Here is a 27,006-nt window from a genome sequence, read left to right on the forward strand (position 1 = left end):
GAGAAGAAGACAAGCAGAAACTGAACTATTTCTGAGACACTAATAAAAAGCCAGTTTGTGCGTCCACGTTGGTACAGGACAAACTCACCAGTACACATAGTAACCATCAGTGACAGAACGGATCAGGCTAATGCTCTTTAACATCAGCCAAGTCACACACACACACACAGACAGTTTTTCTTTGCTTTCAGCTCTTAGAAAAGATTCATTACAGAGTTGTTATGACTCCATTCTTGTGCTTCAATTTGCTCTCTACAGTGTAAACTTGGAACTTGTTTATTATCTGTACCATCTCTAACAACTAGCACAGAAACATTTCTCTTATCCAGCATCAATGAAAAGAAACCATATCCAAAAAATACGATCTTTGATTTAGTGCCATCCTTCTAGTGTGCCATGTCCAGAGACAAAAGCAAAGAAAAATCAGACGCCATAAACTAGAGTGATGTTCTGCACTGTGGGTAAGATTTGTTTGTGGCCATGACAGCATTAAGACAGTGACATAAAACTTAACAGTCCCTTATTACTCTGGATAGACCACAGAACACATGTCAACAGTCCTTACAGGAACTGTTTCTCATGTAGCAAAGAACTTCCAGTAAGTTTCCCTTTAAAATTGAATTCCCTCGTATTTTTTGAAGTGATGTTGAGATGCAGGAGCCTTCGCTCCATCAGACGCACACCTGGTTTAAGACACAGACTGTGATGAAGCAAGAGGCCTTCCAGTAGTGCAGATATGCCTCATACTGCAAATAGTCATGCAGTCCATCTCTCTGTGTGAATGAAACCGCAAGACGGTGAAGCCAGCTCGGCTAACGTGACTGCTCCCAAACACATTAAATACACACCCTGTAGCCTCCTTGGTGCGACCGCAGCACACTCGCTCCAACAACTCCACAGTTCTCCTCATGTGTTATTACTTAAGTATGAATTACCATATTGGCTGAGTCATATTAAATATCGACTCCAAAAGGAGGCAAACAATTTGACTGAACTAACATGAGAGATAGAGAAGATGACGTGGACAATGGGACATATTTGTGTGGGATTGTCTTAAAAGGACATGTTAAAAAGATAGTGAGGAGATTTTTAGATGAAGGGTTTTGGGGTGAAGATAATCTTAGGTTCAAGATAAGACTGTAAAGTTTCTCCCAGAGGGACCTTACAAGTATGAAAGAACTGTACAGGCTGTGTGTGTACTTAACCACAGTGTGGGGTACTACATCCTATTAGAGAACAAAAAGGTGTCCACTCTGTCCACACTCTCCACCTGTAAAATGAGACTCCATGGGTTGTTTGTACCCGCAGCAAAAGCATAAAACCTTCCCATAGCATTTACACCCTCATAACTGAGGTTAGTGTATATGGATGCGTGGACTTTGCCACAGAAGACTGGAGTTTTAAGTCCAGTGGTAAACTTCTGTTATTTTATTTTTATTATTGTTAGACTAGCAGTCATGTGAAACATCTCATATGACATTAAGGATACAGTTAATTTTAAGTCAAAATGCCACTTTTTGCTCATCCCAGCCATTGGGACTGTTGTAATCTAGTATTTTGTCTTTTATGCACTGGTAATGACACTGGCTGCCATGTTGGTGCTCTCACAATAGACGGTAGCCGCCATTTTGGTAATTTCATCAAACCATCCTGTTTGGGTCAGATGAGAGAAACATGATTGTGTTAATTGCCATGTAATCAAAACCATTTTATTTTTCTTTCTTGTCTGTACACAGTTAGACATATCTGAATGTTCAGCTGTTAAATGCTGTTAAATACCAGCTAGTTAAAAACCTCGAGTTTTATTTAATAATTCACAATGGGTTTTTAGCTTTGTTCATTTTTCAACAACAGCTGTCGGCAATACCCTACATCAATTGAAAGCAGTGCACAGATGCATTAAAGCTGTAGGCCAGAGAAACTACATTAGTTTAAAAAGACTGCTGAGGGTAGTACAATACTACAGCAGGAGGTTTTTCACATAAGTTATCTTCATTTTTAAAATAACAAAATTGATTATAGCAGCAATACAAATCATTATTAGCTCTCATTCTAACACACATCACGGGTCACCTGAGTTTCTAGTGACCAGTAGTGTGTGCATGTGTGTATATTATATGTGTGTCTTGGAACCTCATATAACCCTAGCATGGGCTGGTCTGGCTGTGTATTAGTCTTTTGAAGGAACATCGCCAGTGGTTTACCAAAGCTTGGCCAGAACACTTAAAAAAAATAATAATTCTGAATTTTGAATACAGATGTGACGAGCCAATATGCTGTAGAAGTTCCACCACAGACTTTTAATGTATGTTGTAGTGTGTAGTTAGTAGCATTGCATTTTTCTTTTATTTTTCTGCCATAAAGTTGTTCATTTGGAGCTTTTATTTTCAGCCCTTAACTCACAGGATAAGAAAAAAAAGGTCATATAAGCATTTACATTCAGTCTGCCAGCAGAAACAAGTGGCTTGGCTGTATTTGTAGTAGAAATAACAATGGGTGGATTCCCAATGTAAAACTAGGGCCTGACAGTGAATCCTGTAGCGTGTTGCTCAGGGGATCCACACTGCCAGTGGTTCCTTTCAACCTTGTAAATATGTGGTTGGGACTTCACCACACGACAGTTAGAGGAAAAAATGACAAAGCAAAGTTCTGATAAAGTCATACACTAGTCTGGGACAACACGCACGCACATGTACACGCACGCACGCAAAGTTTGGCAGCAGTCCATGGCCAAAAGAGCACGATGCCATTTGATGGAACTCTGAAAGGTGTTACTTCCTTCTCTTCCTTTTTAGCTCCTCCTCATTTAAGTAGTCTTTATCCTCATTTTTAATCTCCTTTTTGTGAATTACTCCTTATTTTTCCTCCTTCTCCTCTTTATAATTTTTTCCGTGCTTCTTTCTCTCTCTGTGTTCTATGCTCTGCTCATCTTTCCATGCTCCATGACCTTTATCTCCTTGTTCTTATTTCTTTTCCACCAAAAAGATAATAAAATAAAAAGAAATAAAATAACCCTAAATTAAACATCAGCCTGTGCCCATTGTGGTTAATTATTTTTGTCTTTCTCCCTGCCACGGATTTCCCCTGTACTGCAGCCTCCAGCCAGCACATTCACTTGATCCCTCAGATGGGAAACACATCAGACATCCCTTGTATCTGCTCTCTGTCTAAAGCTGGATAAACACAGCACACCTGCAAGATCCGTCTGGCAAATCAACATCAGGTGGAAAGATCTCAGCTTGTAAGTAATTCATCTCAAATAAGTCTCTGATTTTAGGACTTCCTCAGTGGTTTTACTTTGACTGCAGTCTGTTTTGACTTAAGATAAGTCAGATCATATCAAGACAGTAAGTGGTGTGAAGAATGGAACTCTTTTCTGTTTGTGCTTTAAATGTGAAGGTGAAACTTAATAGTTATGGTTGAATAATGATAGGAGAAAGCAGGGAAGAGTTGAAACTTAGCTCTTTGCCTTCTGGATGTACATGGAATAGTAACCACAACTCAGTTAAAACAAGCATTATAGTTGATATTTGCACAAACGTTTGTCATTTTATATGCTCCAGCCTGTACAGAAGCTAACCTTACTTCTGTTTAAGTCATTGGTGTTAGTCTAATTTCACAAAGGCAGACACTTTCTCAACTGAGAAATCTGGAGAAAGTTAGATTTTAACAGGCTATTGTAAATCCACTGGCAGACATTTCACTCTGGATACAGTTCACATTCTCTTGCTGGAGTGCTTCAACTATACTGGTTTAAACTATGTTATAAGTTTTCACTGTCTTTTAACAAAAATGTAAGGTCAAGCACTACGCATCTCTAAATCTGATACAACCTTTTTAAAAAAAAAAACATATTTCAGGTAATCTGGGGTATATCCATGTTCACATTTACACAAGCATTCACACCAGGAACCTGCCTAGTACATCCATAGTAGCCATCAAATCTGACCTTCTGGCTTCTGAGCTGGGGTTGGGTTGGGGTTATGGGCCTTGCTCCAAGGCAGCACAGGGATGTTGAGCAAACACTCTGGTGGCCTGAAGGTTAGAGAAATCTCCACTAAGTGCACTGTAATTATCTTAAACTGATGGAACCTGTATGTGTCCCTTCTTATATTTTTATCTTTGGATCACAGCAATCTACTTTATGCTATAATTATTTCCTCTCTGTATACTCATAACACATACTGATCATTGCTTTTTTCTCAAATTTGATTACCCATGCCTGGACTGGACTGGCTGATGGGTGATATAATGGAGCTCCTATTAATACTCACTGGAAGGTCTTTTTCAACAAGAATCTGAGCTGCAGCCCAGAGACACTTAATTAGGTTAGTCAAACAACACATGCACTATAGACAGGCAGAAGGGAGGATGGCATGGGCGGCGGGACGGAGAGAAGTCCAGTGGATAATAAAACCAGGAAAGGAAGAAGTAGAGAAGTGAGAAGGAAGAGGGGTAGTACCCAGAGGAGTAACTGAGGAAACAATAATACTACTCGCTCATAAATCATTTCTTTTTCTTCCTTCCTGACAACACTAATTTCTCTGCTATCCCACTCTGCAGCTGGCAAATACCAGAATCCTTCACATAATTACATCGGAGTAACCATTGGTGTCATCGTACTGTATATTATAAATGTCTGGATTTCGAATTTCTTTTGCCAACTTCATAACAACATAGTAACAACTAAATCTTCACCTGACCATGACAGCTTTTACTCTAAATATAATTTTTGGGGAAACTCTTATGAAAAACATCACAGCCACTTTATAATGCAAACTTTTGTAGAATTTGAGTTCAGTACTTTTCAGTAGTAGGATTACAGTGGTTATTCAGAGATCTTTATAAATTCTCATTCACACAAACTGTATTTATGTAAAAACTGGTCAAATTAAAGGTATTTTATGCTCCAAATTCTTTTTTGTTCCAATTGATGACACTAACACCAGTGGTGTGTTTTATCCCAAACATTCAGTGCCAAGCACATAGGAGAAACCCAAACATGACCTGGTTTGTGAACTGTTAAGCAACTACTTCATCTGTTAACAACTGAAATAGTTAACACTGAAATGCACAATCTCACATGAGCAGTTCACAAAGGGTTTAATACTCTAATTGTGTTTATTTTAAGTTTCTACCTTTTTTTTTTTCCTTACATCTCTACTCTGTTGTACAAATTTGTGGAAAGGTTCATTAATCTTCTTTAATCTTACATGGCTAAAATGGGCTCTTACCTTAATACCCAGGATTTACCCATAATTGTAATCTTAGGCAATAGATTTTCAACTTGCTTCCTGTGGTTAATGAATGCTATTAGACTCCCCTTTTCTTTTTCTGTATTAAAGTATCTCTGTGCTTCTACATACACTATAAAGCCTGTCCAGTTTATGTCAAACGGAAAAGGTTTTTAGTTTAGATGGTGTCATCTGGAGAAGTTCTGGAGGTGCACTTTGTAGTTCTACCAGATGACAAAAGTCAAAATCTAATTTTCGGGTAGACACTGTGTGATTTTGTGAAAAGATAAAAGTAAATGTCTGTATTAATACACCCTTAGCTGGCAATTTATTAGGTAAACCAAAGTAAAACTCTACAATTGTATTCTTTATTAAACAACATTATGCAAATAATGCAGCCTATCTAAAGAAAAATACAAAATTTCTTAGATCTGAGCAGAAAGAGGACAAATGTATAGCTGTACAAAAGTAAATTGCCTACATAAACTACATCTTGCGATTTAAAATGTGGTATATTGTACTTTCTGTCTTCACAAATCTTAAACGTAATTTTTGCCACAGTAGTATCTCGTAGTAAGTCAGACAGAGCAGTGGGAGTATTACAGGATCCACACTGCTCTCCTCATTCACTCTGCCTAATTAATTAACACACTTAACAAGTTCATACTTAACAAATTCAGTACGAACACTGCCACTAATTGGCCATGTTAAACTGCATGTGTCCCATGCTAATTGGCTCTTTGATTGGGACTACATAGAGTTCATTTGTCAATTAACCACTTCAGTCTGCCAGCTCAGCCTCACTGGGGCTTACAGTATGTCCCTGATATTGGGAGGGGGTCTGACACTGATTAGGACAGATTTGAAAACAAACCGCTGTGTATGTCAAAGTAAGACAGTAAGAAGAAAAAGAAATGTCCATATGTTTCCTATAATCTTAGCTGGGACAGCTAAAGAGTAGATGCAGTTGCTTTAAAAATCAATCATTGTATTTGGAGTTTATCTGATTTGGATTTAATTTAATACCTAGATACTGTATGACAGATGGGATTGGTTACCAAGCCGAGGCAGCTTTGGCTTACTTCATGTCCTGAGGTGACAGCATGTCTGAAGTATTGTCATCGTAGGACCAGTTGCACCATTTGAGGGTTTGACCCAAGAGTACCATGAATTAGAAGCAAATGCACAACTGTCAATGTTTTAACTCAATTCATATTCCAGGCAGCAAAAGAATGCAGTTTGCCAGTTTGCAACATGGCAAAATAAAAAGTTTGGGGTTGTTTATCAATTTAACCACAGCGTAACATTCACCAGATAAGGCAGCTAAAAAATCTTAGCATTTTGAAATTATTCTAATACATTTATTTTGCAGATGCCTTGCAGTTCCTTTATGTACAGTGATTATACTTTAAAATAATTCAACATTGCACCAGCTGTTTAGGCATCTGCAAGCATTCATTTTGACAAAGGAGCCCGATTCCAGTGGCAGTAAATAATGGAACGTGTACCTGTAAATGGCTTCAGTCCCACTGCAGCTTATAATCCTCTCAGAGAAACTGTTCTAGAATGTAATACAGCAGTGCGGGTTGGGATTCGAGACCACTTAGGAAGATGACAGATGGGATTGATAACAAATCCCCTTATCCTCAGCTCTCTTCATTTCCATAAGTGTCAAAATGACTGGAGTCATGTCGAGGGACACAAAGTTGCATCATAGGAGAGGTTTGACACGAGTTTCGGGAATTAGACAAAAACATGTAACCCTCCATACTTCATTAGTCAAAGTTGCACACTGGAAAAGTCAGACTTCACTGCAGCATAGGTGAAATCCAGCAACACTGGGTGTTTGCTCTGTAGTGTCAGCAGTTTAGGGAAAATGCAGGGTGCAGATGAACATGTCTGTAAAGATAAAGTCACCTCTGTCATTTACTCTGAAGGGATCTGAAATCCCCTGCTAGTAAGAGTTAGACACTCATGGAGTTCATGCAGAATAAACGCACACATAGACCCACACACACTAAAGCAAGATGCATTTAGACAAACCACTGAGGAATGCGGGACACACGAGAGGTACGCAGCAAGAAGGTAATAAGCTTCACCATGTGTGGTGCTGTCATAGCGAAAGGACACACACACACACACCTACACATACACATTGATAGGGATTAGAGGAAACTGGGTGTCACATCCACTCTCTTTCTGCCTCGCTTTCTCTTTCTCTTTCTGTCAGCAGGATATGCTTAGTCTACAGTAAAATGAAGACCGTGTGAGACAGAGCCAGATCATGAAACAGCCTGACAGTGTGCTTGGCCAAGAGAAAAGAAGAGTGTAAATGTGTGAATGAGTGAGGAAAACGCAGTGTGTGAGAGAGATGCAGCAGCAGAGAGGTGTATGGAAATCTGTCATGGGACAAAGAATGCACTGAGGAGTTCTTTTAATTGTCCAAACACCACCTCATTGCTCAGCCTACTCACACATCCAGGGACATACAAACTGTAGATACATACACATACCAGCCACTCTGTCTGCACAAAGCTCCATTGCCAAGACACCATTTCTCTCTTCTTCTTTCCTGGCCAACCTGCACGCTCAGCTCTGGACTCAACAACAAAAATGACTTAAGGAAATATTTTTTCCATGGCCACATCCAAATCACCTCAAACTGATTTATGTAACTCTCCTAACACAGCATGCTACATAATCGCACAGGAAAAACAAGAGAAAGGCAACTTCATTTTTTGGTTTCTTGCGTACCATTTTATGTAAAAGTGAACTGGTCTGTCAGGCAAAAAGCAAGTTTAGAACTTTATTTCTACAATATTGTGTTATGTTATTGTTTTATTTGAAAGTGTCAGTATAGATTTACTGATAAACCTTTTTACTTAATATTTTATGTTAACATTATTTTACTACCAACCCAGTTTCCTGTTTATGTTTCTGAAAATAAACAAAATTAAGTTCTAATGGGTTTATGTTCTCATTCAGTGTTTTTGGTTGTTTTGTTTCTTTGGTTTGTGAATAAATGAAGTGCTGCATTTCTTGGCAGAAAGCAAATCACTGTAATTACACAGTGAATATTGTACTGCTCGATCGCTTATTTTGGCATATAAAAATGCATCGTCTGTGAACCTTTTATTGCTTGCCATTTACAGTACGTTTAATCAACTTTAATCAGCAGCATGGACGGATTCACGCTACAGTCAACACTCTGCTGGCTCGGATTAGCTTTCTCATAGTACCACTGCAGTGTGGTTGTTAAATTTCTGCACAGCATGTAGTTTATTTTGGTTTCCCTCTCTGTTCATAGTTGTCCTCCTAAAAAGCTGCCTTTGGGGTAAGATTCACCTGCCCAGGTGTGCTTGTTGGTGTATATATTATGTATAATATTGAGTTACAGAGGCCCCACTAAGTACAGTGTAGTTCTTAGATCTAGGTGGATCACTGAAGGTTAATACTTTATATTAAACTTAACTGTTTTAAGATATGTTTAACCTGAATTTGAGTTAATTTTTTTTAAGTATACAAAGTCACGTGCAAGTCACAGAGTTGAAGTTAATGGCTTCCTGTCTCCCATCTCCAAACATTTGCTCCATTGCTGCTGCATCGACTGCACTCCGTAGCAGAAAGAGAGAAATTAAGAATATATTCTAAGGAGTAGGGAAGAGAGAACCCCAGCATAAAAAGGACATTCCTAAAGAAGGCAGCTTAGACTTGATCAAACTGCACTCATCCATTACAGGTATATCCCTTTCTTTTCATGTGTTTTCTTCTCCCAGTTTTCTTTTCCACCCCCTTCATCTATTCTTGCTTCTTCTCTTCTGCATGTACTTCTGTCTTGTCTTTTTCTCTCCTCTTACTTGTTCTCTAGGCTTTTATTATTTAGCACCTGTCAACCATGGAAGAGAAAACCTTGTCTAAAAAACTGTCTGATGCAGAAATACACACAAACACCCCCACACACCGTAACCAGTGGCCCTGACAGTATCACATGCTTCTGAATGCTGACGCATGCGGACCCATATGCACATGCTTCCAAATACTCTATACACGAACACACCACACACACATAAATGGACACAGCTGACGTTTCTGATGCACATTAGCTAATGTGGAAAGACGGCTGGGCTGAATTACCACTACACCTAATGACTATTTCATGTCAGGATGAAAGGAAGAGCAGAGAGGAGGATAAGAGGACAGAAACTGGATACAGGGTTAGATTCAGCAGATCTGACTTTACCTACTACCTACTTTCCTTTTTGCCCTTCTGTGTTTGTCTCTTCTCATGTGTCACAGTCGCTGGATGGAGACAGGACACTGACTTCTGTAAAATCAGAAGCGAACATTGATACTCTTAACCATGTCAGTTTTATTTCCCGGTGGGCTCTCGACTTTGTATGGTGTTAAGTGTGATAATAATGTTTATGCTTGTTTAAGTTTACAATGGTAATGCTCAGGGGAATATTCATACATTTAGATTTTGAAATTTTCAACTTGAGTATTTTGGTTTAAGAACTGAACTTTATTGTCTACATAGTCAAACATTGTCTTCAGTTCACCAGGCAGTTAAAGATACAACATCATTCACGAGGTAGTTAAAAATACAACATAATGCAAATTAGAAACAATACAAAACAAATGTATATAAATTCCAGGCTCAGTTTATGTTGGTTAGATGAAATGACAACTTCACATGCAGTAGCTTTGACAAAGTTTCTTGAGCAGGGCTTGACTTTACCACCCAACGGCCAAAAGTAGTTGTATTTCAGCAGTAGCAGGTCAGTGGGACAGTCAGTCCCACAAGCCACTTTGGTGGGTTCAATTTTATATTCATTTTTTTTTTAAATAAACGTGATTTACCTGTATTTTAAACTCGAGATGGCAGTTGGAGTGGACATTTACTGTTGTCTTGTTCAAGGGCTTTACACTAATGAAACGCCAATGTAGCATCTGCTTCTCTAAATAACTGCCGTTCTGCAGGACAGGTGTGTTCAGGGACACTACGAGCTTAAGGTCCTCTATGGTTAGTCAGAAAGCAGCTCTGTACAAGCTGTTCCGGTGGTAGCAGAGCCAGAGATTAACAGGGGGACAAAATGTGATTTGCCACCCCAGGTGCCTCCTCTAGCCAGAATGACAAGGAGGTAGGTATTTGCTGTAGAAATTTCAGCAGATAAATCATTATCATTATAAATACATTAAAATGTATCTACCTTACAAAAACACATGGGTTTTACCTCTCACAGTTCACTGGCTCCCAGAAAGGTCTATCATACTCGGCTAGTGAGTTAGCTTTAGTGAGCATCTGTACATCTGTGTGTATTCCTTGCTGTTAGCCCTCCTCAGCCAAGGAGGTTTTGCCCTGAGAAAAGCCACTTCCTAAACTTTAAAGTTAACACTTGGACTTTGAGATCATAGCAGAAACATCAGACAAGTCTGTGGCATTTTACAATAAACAGATTATAGAGGATGTGAAGTTGGTGTCATGTAGTCTGGAATTTCTGTTTATTTGGGCTGTGTTTTAAGGATCAGCTGGTTGATTGGCGATTTGGAGTCTGTGTTTTGACTTTCTGATTCTGAAAAAGTGTCACCACAGTAGGTTAGTGCTGCTGTCATAACATGTCAGTAGATGAACGCTGCCTTTCTTTTCCTCGATCTCAATCAAGTTTAAAGTCTTTTTAACCAAACTAAAAGAAGGTTTTCAGTGTCAAAACTTGGGTCCCCTATTCCCCGACAGTTAAGATGGTATGATGTGACTTCATGGCGTCTATTGCTGTACCAGTTAAACATGTGCAAACCAAACTCTCACACATTATAAAAATATATACGAATTATCCAGCAAACTATTTTAGCTGTTGCTTGACTCTTTAGCAGTACCTGAACACATGTAAACATTATGAAAATTAGTGAGAAAACAACCTAAACCCTGAAAACCACTAGTCTATAGTGAATTCACAATGAAGCTCTTGGAATTTATATAATTCTTTCTTTTTTATTTTTTGAATGTAGCTAAACTTCAGTGGTAAAAACAAAAGGTGTAAAGCTTTTCAGCTCAAAACAGGTCAATTCTTTGTAGTTTTGCAAAGTTATAAATAAACAAGAGCAGAGCAGAGATGCCATCAATTCATGCGTAGGTTTATAAGAGTTTAGTGAAAATAATGTAATGTAAGCACCACCATCTTTACGTTTAAGTATACATCATTGTAGAGTGAAGGTGTGTCACAGTTTGTAGGTAAAACAAGCTGCTCTTCAGCTTGTCCCAGCCTGCTCTTTTCTTTTCTCCACTTATATTTGCAGCCCACAGACTAAACTCGCAGCAAAATGCTGGTCACTCATTATGTCTCCGACTTTCATCTCTCACCATTACTGTCAAAACACAGACTGAACCACACATGCACACAACAAACACCAAATACAGATGTTGTTCAGGAATTAAGAAAATCTGTTTTCTCTGTTGACCTTTGTGCATTTTGAAGCTTCAGTTTAAGGATTAATGCCAGTTACGGTACATAATCACTAACATTTTCTTTCTTCAATAGACACAAGTTAGTGTTTTAAACTGCATCTTGAAACCACATGCACTGTGCCTGCACTTAAAACAAATCCACAATCGCATACTGGACTCATTAGGAGATGTGCAAAATTTTAGGAGGAAAGAGACACACAGAGCAATGTATGAAGGAATATAAAGGGAAGGAGATGGGGGTGTTAGATTGCCCTCAGGTAAATACCAGCATTAGCTACTGACCTCTGAGTCTGAGAGGTGAGAATTTAGGATGTTTTGGAAACAAGACAAAGAAGCAGCATCTAAACTGAGAAGATACAATGCATCATAGGAGAACATAAAATGTACTACCAGGGAGAACCTGCTGCAGCATATTTTCCATTAATCTGTAACTGTCTTAAGAAACGCTTCTTTCTATATTCTGCCTCCCTCACTCTTTCTTGTCTCCCAAGTCCATTTTGGTCTTTCTTCTCTTCTTCCTCTTTGTCCTTCCTTACAACTGCTCTTTCCAACTGTCAGCCGTCACATTCAACATGTAAGTAATCAGTCAAACAAACATTTTGTCGCAGATTTCTGTGCGTAAACCGAGGCGGTCTGGGAAAATTAAATGCATATATTCATTGTGCAGGGACCAACTATCCCTTAATTAATGAGAATTCACATTTAAAGCAGCCATCAAAAGATAAATGCACACACAGCCATGGCTAATGAGGGATGCAGTAAGCAGTATATAAGCATATGGGATCTGAAGCATGAAGGACAGTTTGAAGCCCCCTCACCCACACACAAAACACCAGCCTATTCACTTTTCCAGTTCATAGCCAGTGGTCACATTACACGCTGCCAGTTCTACATCTAAGGCGAATAACTTTTTTTGGCCAATAATAATAGTTACAACTTTGTATCTAATGTGTGTTTATTGCATCAATGCTTATTTGAGATATGTAATGACATTTTCAGACAACTACAGCAGCATTAGGTGCGAGAGAGAGAGAGAGAGAGAGAAAACATTAGTGACCAAAATATCCAGTGGGACAGAAGGAGGCCACATCATTGATATATTGCCATATACTTCAGCTTTTGGTAAACTTCCAATAGTAGGTCACTTCACCGTGTTGTAAAGTTTAGTTTAGCTGTGAATGTAAATACTTTTCCAAACATGTTTTAATATGATTCTCTTTTTACTGACCAATGAACACATTTAACAGTAAAAGTTAAAGTAAGTACAGTAAACCTGCAGTGAAATATTGGCAATATTGTATCTTTCATGTATTTGTGTACAATTAGTCAATTTTGCTGGGTACAAGTAACTGCAGCAAAAAGCAGAAGTTATTCAGCCACCATTTTCTCCAGGGGAACGTGAGGTCAGGTCTCAGGTCACTTCCGATGAATTATCTCATGAGTCTGCTTCAGAATCTGCATCAAGTCGGTGTTGCCAAGTCTAGCTCCATGCAAAGGCCTCCAACAGGAATCCTTTTAGAACAATAAACTACCTCAGTGGTCTCCTTTCTTTTAGAAATTAGTTGCTCTTCCAAATATCTAAGCTCCTTTACAGTATGCATTAGAGCGTGCTTTAACAAATGTTTGACAGATAATCTTTCCAATTTCGGAATAAATAGACAATATATTAATAAATTGTTAATTAACTAAAGTTGTACGAAATTGGAAATGAACCAAAACGTTTTTGTGATTACACCATTGTGTTTTATGGTTGTGTTTAAGGAATCACAGGGCTTCCTGAGGGAAAGATTGTCAGGAGTAATAAAGGAAAAAATTTAATTCAGACACAACAACACCCTTTTTCACTAATATATACAAACTAAGTTCTTTTGTTGCCTAAACCTAAACACATTAGTACATGGATCAGGCCAAATTCTTCTGTCATTTTGTGTGTCTGACCCTTTGTTGTCTGTTTTTTTTTTTAATACTGTACCAGTGCTTAAACCAAAGCAACATGGTTTAATAGCGCCACACATGACACTCTGTGTGAATAGAAACCAACGAACAGTAGTTTACTAAGACATGGTCCCTCACTAACCCAATCACTTCTATTAAAGGTAAATCTTTGAGAATTGATCCTTGATTTCTGCAGTTATGAGAGAGTGCAATTTTCCATTTAGTACTTGCTGGTTTAACATTGAGTTCTGTTCTCAAAGCTTCCAAAATATTTAGTTGTTTTATAGTGGCTCAAAATGTGAATCTAGAGAATCTTAAGTTTCTGTTTTAGTACATCTGTGAAAAATATGTACCTCTTCTGTTCCTCCCAAGTATATTATAAATTTAATCTGCATATAAAAGAACTAAACCATCAGTCCAAGCATTTTTCATTTGTTATTTAGACCTAGAGATGCATTTTCCACTCTTCTACAAATACGAAGAACTGGCCTGAAGTTTTTCCACATACTGTACTCTAGGTAACAACTCTCTACGTGTCAAATGTCTTTTCCACAAGACCAGGCGACCCCAAGCCTCCAGCTAAAATACTTTATCTCTCCATCTGAAAATGCCATTTACTAAAGTCCTGAACTACTGCTACATACCAAACATGCTTGGTGCACAGAATCTGTCAGAATACCCACTTGTGCTTTGCTGCTGTGTGTATACTGGGCATTTGCATGTGTGGAAATGTTTGCTGTTTAATTTCACTGTATTATAGAACTGGACCTCAGGACAGTGCTTTTGAGCTTTATTCTACCTCTCTGTTTTAGAAAAAACAGCACAGCACACATTATAAGATTCTCCTAAATATTACTGCAGCCTTTCAGCAATGCAGAAAACACGCGCATACAGAATGTGTAGTGCACTCACATTGGATTTGTGGTTTATGCATACATCACAAATCCCAGGGGATTTAAATGTGTTTTGCTTGCCTTTGTATGTGTGTGTTTTCTGCATCTCTGACAGTAGCAGATATATTGCAGATCTAAATGACGTGTTTTGATGTCCACTAATGTATTTAAATGGCAAAAACATAAGTGCAAACCTTGAATAACAGCACAGCAAAGACACCATAAACGTATTTTACAATTCACATAAATATGTTGTACATCTTGTTTGATATAAGTGAAAAATCTCATATTCCCAATCTAAGAACAATGAAGATCTTTTTAATTATTTCCTCTGATAATGAAGTGTCAACTAATCAATAACAAAATGTCTTTGTTCTGTCTGTCTGCTTGTTAGTGGGATAAAGCTCTGTATATAGATGCAGACACACACACACGCCCACTTAAACTCACACACACGCTCACGCACGCGCACACACTCACACACACGCGGGCTCACACTTACACACACACATGCATATTGAGACACGCCCTTCAGAGTCCCCAGGTGCAGGTTGTGAAAATGGAGGCTCTGTGAAAGTGAACCCCATGTTGAGCAAAGGCGGGGTGCTGCTCTCTGAGAGTGTGCCTGTATCTGTCCTTTTATGTATTCAGGTGTCTATACAGTAAATATCTGAGTTTGGGGCTGGCAGTCATGTAGACAGTCAACCATAGGGAAAAATAAAGAATGACATAAAGATAGAAGAAATGCTTAATCAACAGTCTCAACTGGAAAAAAGAAATAACAGATAATTATTGTAAAAAGGGAAATGTTTTATTGAGACCAGTAGCTTATAGAGAGGGTCGTTAAAGTATAGAGGGGTGTAGCTTTTATCTGGAGGAGGGGAGGCCAATTTAGAAATGTGGCATGATCCCCCTCCTCCTGGGACTCAGTCAATTAGCCTGCCTGGAGGAGCTGCCAAGAGGCTGGGGTTGGGGGATGGTGTCGGTAAAGAGGGTGTTGGTGAGACTGGTTGGGAGATAGCGGAGGCCAAGGGCGTAGGCACAACGGTTTTTATAGTAGTGTGTGTGCTTGTGTGTCTGGGGGGGAGTGAATGGCTGATATGGACATGATGGATCACTCATGAAAGATGAAGGGCTGCTGGACATTGTACAATACTGAAAGATGGCAGCTGAAGCATTTCCATGGGAAGTTAACATCAGTAGAGGCAAATATCTAAGAGTAACCATCTTATGAAGAAAAAACACAATTGCATTTGCTCATTTGTTGTCCTAATCATGGACAGTGGACACTTTATGCCACTTTGGTCAAATTAAAGTGAACTTTATATAGGTCTCTGTCTATTCCAATTCAAATGTATCAGTGCCTAAGAACCTTTGCTGCAGCAGTTTGCTTATTTTTGAATAGAGAAAATTATATAAGAAATATATGTTCAATAATCTATTATGCAGATAAATCATAAGGCAGGCTGTCTACTAATGACAGGTTTGTTAGTGAAATCCCAACCGTCCATATGTCAGTGTCCTTCGACTTTTTGTTGTTGTTGTTGTTGTTTGATTTTTTTTTAGTCCTTTCAGATTTTCCTGTCAGGTCCGGGTGGCCATGTTGATTTGGCACAGTTTTTACGCCGGATGCCCTTCCTGACTCATCCCTCCTCAATTTCTACCGGCCTTGAGTAAGACTCCCAAAATCCTCCTGATGATCAGGCTATCACCTTGCCATGATGGCTCACTGCAATTAGCATGTGTGTGAGGCAAATTGAAGTGTTCTAGTTGAAAAATCTCTACAAATCTTAAGCTGATTAGTAAATTGAAAACACCAAACCAATGGTATTGAAGTTTATGAATGAAACATGAAAATTGGGCTAGAGTATTTTTACATAAGCATCATACCTTTGCAATGACAGCTAATAAAAAATATATACATATATATTTTTGGCTGCAATGCAGATATAATGGATATACAGAGAATAGTGAAAAGTTGGGAGAATGCAACGTATTTATCAAAGTTTATTCATGAAGGAGATCAATATTTATTAACAAAGGCAAATAGCATAAAAATTGTTAATAATATTGACACATTAGCAGCTTAAAAATATAGTTTCTTTTTCTCTTTGTTTATTGTAACAGCTATTGGTCTATCTGTGATCCTGAGCAGCTGCAGAACAAAGGACAGAAGGATTACAGGTGATGCACAGAATGGAACAGGAGACCAGGGTGGGGGGGAAAGGGGGTGCATAGAGAAGATTTTAGAAAAAGGGAGTGGGGATACTGCGGCGGTGGAAGGTGTTAAGAACATAGAGCAAGAAAAGAAAGAGGAAGACAATACAGATGGAAGAGCAAAAGCAAATACAGGTTTTAACTATCACATTGTTTAAATATATCTTCTTCTCTCCATTAGTGTTTTTATAAGAGCAGGTTGGTCCTGGCCAAACCAGTAGGACATAGATAAAGTAGGTGTGAAAGACCTCGGTGGAAAAATCTTTGCCAGCGGTTGTGTTTATGAGTATAGCAAATGAGATACCAGAGAGTCCCTGCATGTGGTATCATCACCAGTGTCAGCAGAGGGTGGCAGGTGACTTGAGTGACAGGTTAAAGGGGAAGGAGAGGAGTCTGTACTGCACACGCTCAGTAGTGTGTCGCCAGGCAGGCCTGCGTCTCCTTGCTTATCTGACAGGCACACTGCAGAACAGCCAAATCCCCTGCATAAGCCCCTCGAGCAGTCCTCTGGGAGATGGAGAGCAAGTGTGTGTGTGTGTGTGTGTGTGTATAGGCAGACTTTTTTAAACTATAAGGCTGCTTGTATATATGTGATAATGCATGTTTGTGTTTTGTGTGTCTGTGTGTGAGAGACAGGGATGGTGAGAATCTCATTATTTTCGTAGCTACCTCTGTAAAGCTGCCCAATTCCACCTCACCTTTCACAATGCATGACCACTCAAGGTGATGGGACAGGACAGGTCCTAGAGTTTAAACTCACACTCATGCACACATCTACACAAATCCAGAGTGCAATTACAGGTCAGTCTGGCAAAGGAGAGGCTGTTCTGCAACAACGATGGATAGACCTGAGCATGCGAGGAAGAAAGAAGAAATTAGGAAGGACAGGAAGTGTGTGCGTGCATGGTTGTGTGTATAAGAAAGTGAAGTGGGCGACAAGGCACAAGGTAGAAGGGAAGCACAAAGACTATGTTGCAGAAATTTGTCCTCTAAAGAAACCTCCATATTGCATGTTTTAATTATAATATAGATTATTCAGTGTGACGGTGTGACGACTGTTGCAGACCCTTCATAACCACATAAGTCTATTATACAAACCTGTTTAACTGTTGGCATGTATTTTACATGAATGGACCTGTGGAAAAACCAAGGATGATAATATTTTAAATTTTGATAAACATTTTCTTAAACATGCTAACAAAAAAAGAACATTATATTTTCTCACTATAAAAAGTTTCTTGTGATATGATCAAAAATTAGTTCAGTCAGATGGAATGCTAATCCTATAGCAGGTCATTACCATAGTTAGGTGATCAGTTTTACTCGGACATAGGGCCATATGCTACTGTTATACCTCAAGCATCTACAACATCTGGGCAGTAATTTACCCTATTTTTGAATAAGAGTCTAATAGGCAAACTCGCTATTGTAGCTAGTGTATTAACACCAGTCTTGAATAGGTGGGTCTTTAATATATATTCAACCCTGAACAAGAAGGTACTGCAGTCATAAAGCCAGCAGGGTTAGGTGAAGTTAGGGTTAGGTACTAAATCAACATGGTTAGGAGTTGTTCCAATGTTTTGCTTCAATTTGTTGATTTCTCACATAACATGTCACATAAACCATGTCATGTGACTTCTTACAACAAAGTAACATTTGTTTCACACCAGACTAAGACTCCAGTGTCCTCTGGTGTAGTCCTGAGTTTCTGTCCCATCAAGCTTCCCGTTGAGGTTTTCTGTATCTAAATACTAGCTGACTGTTTCATGTTTGCTACAGCTACTACGCATCACCCAGGACCACATTGATACATTTATGTTAGTTGTATTTTCCTGTTTGTTCAATACAACCTTCCCAATCGTATTGTACAGGAGCCTCATGAACACAGGTGAATGTTTGACCAATTGTCTTCTAATGTCTTTTTTTGCTTCGTTTATTTGCTTCAATACAAATCCTCCCCTGTGTGAGTTAATAGAAATCTTCTGTTTCTACAAACATAAGAATCATGCCACCATGTATTCCTGTGCTGCGCTTTTAATTTTCTTTATCTTTTAAGACTTTTAAGTGGTTGCACTTGAACACCAGTTAAAGGTGTATCTACACATTTATCTATGGTAGTATATCTAACGTCTTTCATCTGCCTTTTCAACACAGTGATGAATTGGGGAAGCTATTTTTACTGACCCCAGGTTCAACCCTTTTGTTATCCCTCCATGCATGTGTTTAGGTTATGTGCACATATCAAATGACACCTTTAAAACATCCATTATCTTTAACAGTATCCCGTATCTTCTGCACTGTGTAAATTCTTGACTATGGGTTATCATGCATACTTAATAAAATAATTTTGGAGAAATAATGACATTGTAAGAGGTTACATCAGCTGTATCAAAAGTTTATTGACACCTGCAGATGAACATTATCGATACCCTCTACATGTATATTTATACACAATAAAATATGCATATAAACCGCATCATGTCCAAGATGTTTTTTTATTAATCAACAATATCAAAAAGGAAAATAAAAATAAATAAAAGAAACTGATAAAAGTTTAATGCTAACAGCCTATGCTTTTTATTTTTTTATTTTAACAACTTTGCACTCCCGGCCATGCCCTCTGGCTATATAGGAAAAAGTCAATATTTCACGAGAGCAGAGACACTCATTAAATATTTCAAACAAAAGAAACTTTGCTGCCCACTCTCTTTCTCTATTTCTATCCCTTTACACCTGGCCTCATCAGTTCTCCATAGGTTCAGCATCTTTTTTCATCCATTCTTAACTGGCATAAGCACAAATAAAAGGTAATATTCCAACACTGGTAGTCCAGGATAAAATATGTATACTGTGGATACATGAAGCCACTGGATATTGGATCTTAATTTCCTAAACCTTTGTGCTTTGTGTCTTTTACCAACATTTTTGCTGACCTGGTAGAAATTATAGGCAGAGGACAGGGTTAAGAGGAAGGTTAATGGGTTTTTCCACTGAGGAAGGGTTGAAATTGGGGTTAATGGGTTTTAGGGTGGGGAAGTGGATCAGTGTATAGCCACCTTAACCATAAAGTTACCTTGGTGGTCGATTCATCAGCAGACCCACCTTGAACCCACAAAAAGTGTTAGGTTGAATAAATGTCCACTTTGTTGCTCTCTGTCATAAAATGATTGATCACAAGAACACAACCTGTAGCCAGGGGATTATTCATATACTGTTCTGAACACACAGCTTGTCTGTCCCTACCCTCCCCTACGACACACACAATGGTGTAAAAGAGGACCTCCATCACAGCGGGCATCTATTAGCATTGGCCTCCTTTGACTCTGCCCCCTGAAATGGCATTGCAACCTGCCAGAGCAGAGCCCCGCCTCTTTTAGCATCATGATGCTGGAACTTCTGATTTGAGGTTCATGGTTTTCAGACTGTCTTGCATTCATCAAAAATGAATGTAACATAATCTGTAGGGGGCCTTGTGGCGCAGCAGTAGAGCATAGGTTTGGGATGCCAAGGCACCAGGCTTGGCCCCGACTGTTCAATATCGGTAACTGTTCAAATATTGTTTCCTCTGGACAATAGTTTTTTTCTTTTGTTTGTTTGTTTGTTTTGGTAACCTCTCATCTTGGGTGGTTTATGGTCACAGTGGCTCAGTTGGCAGAGTGGCCACCCATCGACCATAGGGTCAGAGGTGTGCTCCTGGCTCTCCCAGACCACCACATGCCGAAGAGTCCCTGGGCAAGACACACAGCCGTGCAGTGTTGATCTTATCCTGGTCAAAATAACCTGGGGAGGGTCTGTCAAATCAATCATGTGGACCAATAATCCGCTATGGCGACCCTGAATTTACGGAATAAGCCAAAAGGCAAAAAAAATAATAAATGTTGCGCTGCTTAAATGCACGAATATCTGCAGCGTTACTAGCTGATCTAACATAACTAATTCCATCCATCCATTATCTGTCACCGCTTATCCTACTTGGATCACAGGGGGGCTGGAGCCTATCCCAACTTTCATCAGGCGAGATAACTTATCTAATTAGTAAATAAAGCAGCAGTTCTAATGATAAAAAGTCAATTTATTGTACTGTGTAGTAATAACTACTCTGGGTTACTGTAGATACAAGGTGAAAATGAACAGTAGCTTTACTCAGAGGCGTAGTGCTCTTTAAGTATCAGAGCACACCTATAACACACACGTTTGTGGTTTGTTAATCTTGCTCATTACTTCTCATTTTTCCCAGTTAGGCAGTCTGGATAATGGCATGAGCTTTATAAAGTAAATGGGGTTTGTTGTCGATGTGTTACACTCTGTGTAAACTGAAATGCTATGAAACAGCTAGGTTATCGGTTTGTTCTTGGACAAAACAAACTGTCCTGCAGGTGGAAATTGCCTGCACTTGACCACTTTATTTTATTTTGAGGCCTGAACAGGCCTAATATTTCAAATTACAAAGGTTGCTGAAGTAGAAAGGGAGAGAAAGTGGGTTGAGAGAGAGACAGAGAGAAATCAGGATGGATATGTTATGTATTATCGTATTTGGAAATTGCTATTTATATTACGTGTCGGTGCTAAAGCATTGAGTTGGGATTCAGAAGGCCACGGGTTCGAATCCCACCCCACCAGCTGTGGCCCCGCCCAGCCACCAAATCAATGTACAGAACACTTTCCACTGTGGAGACCCCGGAAGGGACGAGCCGAAAGCTGTTGAACTTTATTTATGTTACATATCTACATATTTTTAATATGTTCACAGAAAATGCAAAGTTGTTGTAGTTATGTTTCTTTATAACACATAATCACATTTGCAATTTAGTTGCTAAGGAATGTAATTTTAGGAGATGGGGTGGTTGGGTGAGCGTACAACAGTGTGTATTTGCAAGTTGAGCTTCGGTCACAGCGGGTGGTACTCAGCAGCATAGCTGTAGCTGCCATAGACTTGTGTAGTCATATGTGTGAAAGCCTTGTAATAAATCTCTGTTAGTCATTTTATGCTGCTGGTATAAATGACCTATACTGTTGGACTGTTGGAGGAGACATTCTCTAATACACATACAGAATCTCAAGAACATCTAATATCAAACAGCTCTAGCATGCCGGTGTATTTTAAACAAGAGAAGTGTATTCCAAGATTTTAAACAAACCTTGTGATGATAATGAATATAATATCTTGAATTAGCTTTTTGTATTTTTCACATTATTTGCAGACCCAGTGGTTCAAATTATGATCATATGATTGTGACTCTAAAGGGATTTTCATCTTGGTTTTTATACTGTTGATATTGATTTTGTAACAGATGTCTTAATAGGTCCCAGGGCATCACATGATTCACAGCTCCACATCAAAGTGTCCACACAGTGCAGCACTTTTTCCAGGAAAGGGCTTGTACTGGCCACAGTGTCCACTTCCAAATTGTAAGACAGATGCAGCAGATTTAAGTTTTTAATTACACACTACAACACTAGAGGCATAAACAATCACACTGAATGTGATAAAGAATTGTTTGTCTGGCTAAATTGCTAACTTGGGTCACATTGTTTGTGAAAGAGAGACAGAAGGAATTGGCAGCTGTAGCTGGCAAAGCATAAGAAACGTGTAACTACACTTAATATCGACAAATTGGTGAAAATTATCAATCATTTAAAATTAACAAACAACAAAGAAGAGACATAAACAACCCCAAAATTACTAAAAGCTATGTGAGGACCTCATTAGGTGGTGTTCTGTATCTTTTTTATTATGGAGGTCCTAGGGTTGGGTGAGCCTTTTATATCTCTATGCCCAGGGGTCCATTGTATCATAATCAAGCTAAAATTGTGCATGTTTATTAAACATAGCAATGGTGCATTGTATCTCTGCAGTGACCTCTTCAAGATAACAAGGCATTTGTGTGTAATGACATTTAAATTAACAGAACACATAACTGCATATAACACCTTGGTAGACCTTTCACTGCAGCTAGAGCACAACAGCAAAGGTGAATCAAGGGTTAATGTGTGGGTTCAACGGTATGGTAATGATTGGGTTACTGTGCAGGTTAAGGTGGGTTTGCTGCAGAGGGGTTATAAAGACCTGTGAGACACAGGATTACAGGACGGAATAGGTGAGATGACTAAATGGACACCAATGAGCTTAAAAACATATACACCTACTAATACACAAAACGTGGGAATGAGAAATTGTCTAAAAGACATAAAGCTTTATAAGGCAGATAAATGTTCAGAAAGAGAAATGAGAGCCTTGAGACTGAGTAGAATGGTATAGGCCTCGGTCATTAGATGTGAGACTTCAGTGAAAACCGTAGAAAATGAAGAATTGCTGTAAATGAGATTAGAGAACAAAAGTGGCAGAGTGTGGCAGGATGGATGGTGGAGGGAGAAGTGATGGGACAAGACGTACAATACCTGCAGGTGTGAAAGGACTGTTTTTTTTTTCTATTCACCACTGATTTATTGTCTGTTAAAATTCATTTTGCTCAAGAGCCTTCTGCATAAATGTTAGAAAGAAACTGTTTATATTTTCAAGCTGTAAAGTATATCCCATTATGTCCTCAATCTGAAAATGAAACTTGTACCAACTGAAAAGGACAGATGTTCTGCAAAAGCAATATAATTTCCTCTAAATCTGCTGGTTCACCAGCAGGAAATAAAACGTCCAAGACACACACTCTCCCACATGCACGCAAACTCTTTCCTTTCTTGCTTCATCCACTGATCAATTCCAATTAAATCAAAATATTCTCACTTTCATATTCTTCTTCTTAAAAAGTACACACACACACACACACACACACACACACACACACACAGTCTGCAGCAGTGTTATTATCTTACTTAAGGAAATCAACCTAATGATCAACGCAGATATAAAACCACAAGTACAAGAGAGTTGACACATGTACAAGTGCACCTCCACTGGGTATTTCCCACCATCAGTATTCAGCATTACTCTAGAAATGTTATACTTTTTTTGGCTTTATTATTACCAATTCATAAATATATACAAATATATATATTTAAAAAAAGGTCACTTGTCCATCTCTGATAAATATTCTCACCAATGTGGACATAGGTCCTGGCAGAAAAGACGAAAACTGGAGCTGTCATTTAATGAAAATCTCACCTTCATCAGCAGCTTCTGCCTGCGTCCCGTTTCAGTCCTCAGCCTCTCTGAGTCACTTTCCCCATGGCAGGTGCCTTCACGGTCCAATAGTCCACAGGAAAGGGCTGGAGAGGAGTCTTCTATAATTTTTTTCTGTCTCTTTTTTCTTTATACTTCCTTTCTGAATTAGACAAATCTCAACCACAAGGGAAAACGGCATGTGTGAGTTTAAGTGCGTGTGTGTGTGTGTGAACAACTCCAAAAGGTCCTGGAATTCCTCAGTCCTGCGGTAGAACAGCAAGTGTGGCTGAGCTCCCTCTCTTCCTTTCTCTCCACACTCCTTTTTCCTCTTGCTCCCGGCTTGACACAGAGGAGGGGAAGACAGTCAGGGGGTGGGACGGGAGATAGAAGCTGCTTTCAGCCAACTCTTCTATTTGTCCTTTCTCCCCCTCTTTACCTTCCTCTGTCCCTTTCCCTGTGTCTCTTTTTTTCCAACTTTTATGCTCTGTCTTTCGGCTTGTTCTTTGAGACAGATACTCTTTCACTGCTCAGCAAGGCGTGAAAGCAAAGCTCCCTCTGTCATACATACACACTCACTCACTCACACACACACACACACACACACACACACACACACACACACACACACACACACACACACCCTCTTCCTTTTTAACGCCACTCCCTCTGCTTCAGTCCAGAGGTAAAGTCACTCCCTCGCTCTGTCACCCAGTCACAGTGTCTTTCCTTTGCCATTATGATTCAACCTGCTTTATCCTCAAAGGGTTAGTGTGCGTCCTTGTGTCTGTGCCAAAGTCTAAGTGGTCCTACACATTTTCTGGCTGATCTAGTTGTGATAGTTGAATAGATAGTTGTGATAAAGATAGGAATAAGGGTGCACTCAACACTTGTATTTAAAGTCAGCTTGAAATGCTTTCACATAGTTATATGAAAAAATGTGAAGCAATTTGACAGAGTTTGAGTTGTAAGCTGGAAAATTGTGGCATTTTGTTCCCCGTCCCACAGCTTTTTTTCTCAGGGTAAAAACTGGCCGGAGACAGTTCTCCTGTGAAATACCACATAGTAGGTTGTTTGTACCAGCTGCCAGAGACGATCAGCAGAACCATATTGCTGCTTCACGACATCAAGCAACTGAGTTCGAGTCCAGTTTGAAACAGCTGCTTATTTTCGTGATGATGATGATCATGTTGTTGTAATAGTAACGGGTCACGTGATGTATGTCATGTGAGATGTGATGTGACATTAAGGAAGTATTACTTTAACTTTGATTTTGATTGCTTTAACATTTATGTTTAATGACTAACTAACCCCAACTAAACTGCGGTGTTTGCACAGTTTAAATCCCACATTTGAGGGTTTAGAGCAAAAAATTTGTCTGAAACCATTTTGTTGTCGCCAACCGAAATTGTTCATTGGGTCATATGAGAGAGTTAGCTGAATATTAAGTTTATTTAAATTATGTGTAATATAAAACATTTGCAGAAAAGATAAAAGTCTTTCATGGCTTTTATCTATTGTAGTGTCTGGCTCTCAGCAGGGTCAGCACTAGTAGCATGGTTTGCTAATGTGCAGATGCATAAATTTTTACGTCATGATTCACCAGTGTTTATGTAGAGCAGCATATTAAGAACAGGGTTTGAATCTGCCAATAATGTCACAGTGACCACTGTACTTCATCTTTATCTAGGAGGCATCAGAAAGGCTTAAAGTGAAGTAATTGAAGCGATGTCTTGATATACAGTGTTACCTGCACACTTTATTCACACGTGATTTACTTATATGACATCCACAGTCTAGAGCAATAATGTTTAGATAAAGGGTAAATCCAATAGGGCAAACTCATTAGGAAAATACACTGATTTCTAATCAGACCACAGACAGCTGGGCGTGGCATGGTATCAGTCATGGGGACATTTATACTCACTCATGGAAATCCACACTTTTACAGGTACACACATATACACACAAACACCGGCTGCAAGACATGCAAACACAGTCACTCGCACAAAACACACACACTCACACACACACACACACAATGTGTGCCGTCTCTCTGGCGTCTAACTGGCACCATTCAGACGCACATCTCTAGAGGATGTAGAGGTAGCCAATCACAGCGGCCAGTCAGCAGCTTTCATTATCACACACACACTGTAGGTCCTTGAAGACTCCAGATTGGGAGTTCAAGTGTGTGTGCGTGTGTGTTGTGTGTTGTGTCTGTGCGTATGTGTGTGTGTGTGTGGACAACTGAAAATCCATTTTATCAGTGAGCATAATGGATCTGAACCAATTACAGTGAGAGCGCAGAATAAAATTTGACAAAATCACAGGAATTTGACAAATAATAAACGGTGGTGTCAACATATGTGTCCTCTGGTAGCTGCTGAGTCTTTCTAGTGTTTTTATCACGCTGTGCTTACAAAATTTCATTTTAGTCCGACAAGAGCAGTTCAACCAGCCTCTCCACTGAATGTTAGTGTTATTGTTATTTCTGTGTGGTGCTCAGACCCACAGGCAGTAACCTTCTGTTTTCTACAAACCAGACTGGTTGCTGTACATTTCAGCCCTCTCTATATAGCTCATAACTTACTTTAAAGACTTTGCCATTTTTGTGTATGTTTTATTCATAGAGTTCATTTGTGTTTGTTTTTCTTTTCATTTTCAAAGTTCATATAAAAAATAAATGATACATAGGTCTGTGTGAAAATTGGATTTTAAAACTGCAATTTGTATTAATGAAACACGCATATAAAAGTGCATTTATTTTTAATGACATTTTGTTTTAAATGTTTTAAATATTTTCTTACTTATCAAGAAACTGGTTCCAGCTGTGGCTCAGAGAGTAACCTTTCTTTGAGTTTAGATTAGAGAGTTGAATTGAAACCAGAATCCAGTTGAGATTTCTGAAATTTCCAACAACAAATCTAGAAAGCAGACAGTTGTGCAACTTACTTGTTGTGTTGAGATAAGTGTAGTAGGTTTATGAAAAATGAGAAACAATTTCCCAGCAGCTACAGTATACATGTCCATCCAACCTATTCTGTTAAGACTTAGGGGGCTTAATGAAGCACATCATAGAGCAAGAAGTGGGCTATGCCCTGGACAGGTAACCAGTCTATCTCAGCAGCAACAAAGAGAGACATACAA

General features: G+C 39.0%; 1 protein-coding gene across 1 annotated transcript in view; it reads right to left on the reverse strand.

Annotated features, from left to right (window-relative positions):
* sema3b (sema domain, immunoglobulin domain (Ig), short basic domain, secreted, (semaphorin) 3B) overlaps window positions 1-24,421 on the reverse strand; it is a 66,458-nt gene extending 42,037 nt beyond the window's left edge. Inside the window, exon 1 of the mRNA XM_067527292.1 lies at window positions 23,860-24,421. The gene's annotated coding sequence lies outside the window, so the exon portion shown is untranslated. The remainder of the gene's footprint in view (window positions 1-23,859) is intronic.
* Between the last annotated feature and the right edge of the window lie 2,585 nt (window positions 24,422-27,006).

Source organism: Channa argus, chromosome 13 (genome assembly GCF_033026475.1).
Source record: "Channa argus isolate prfri chromosome 13, Channa argus male v1.0, whole genome shotgun sequence".
In the NCBI taxonomy this organism is placed as follows: domain Eukaryota; kingdom Metazoa; phylum Chordata; class Actinopteri; order Anabantiformes; family Channidae; genus Channa; species Channa argus.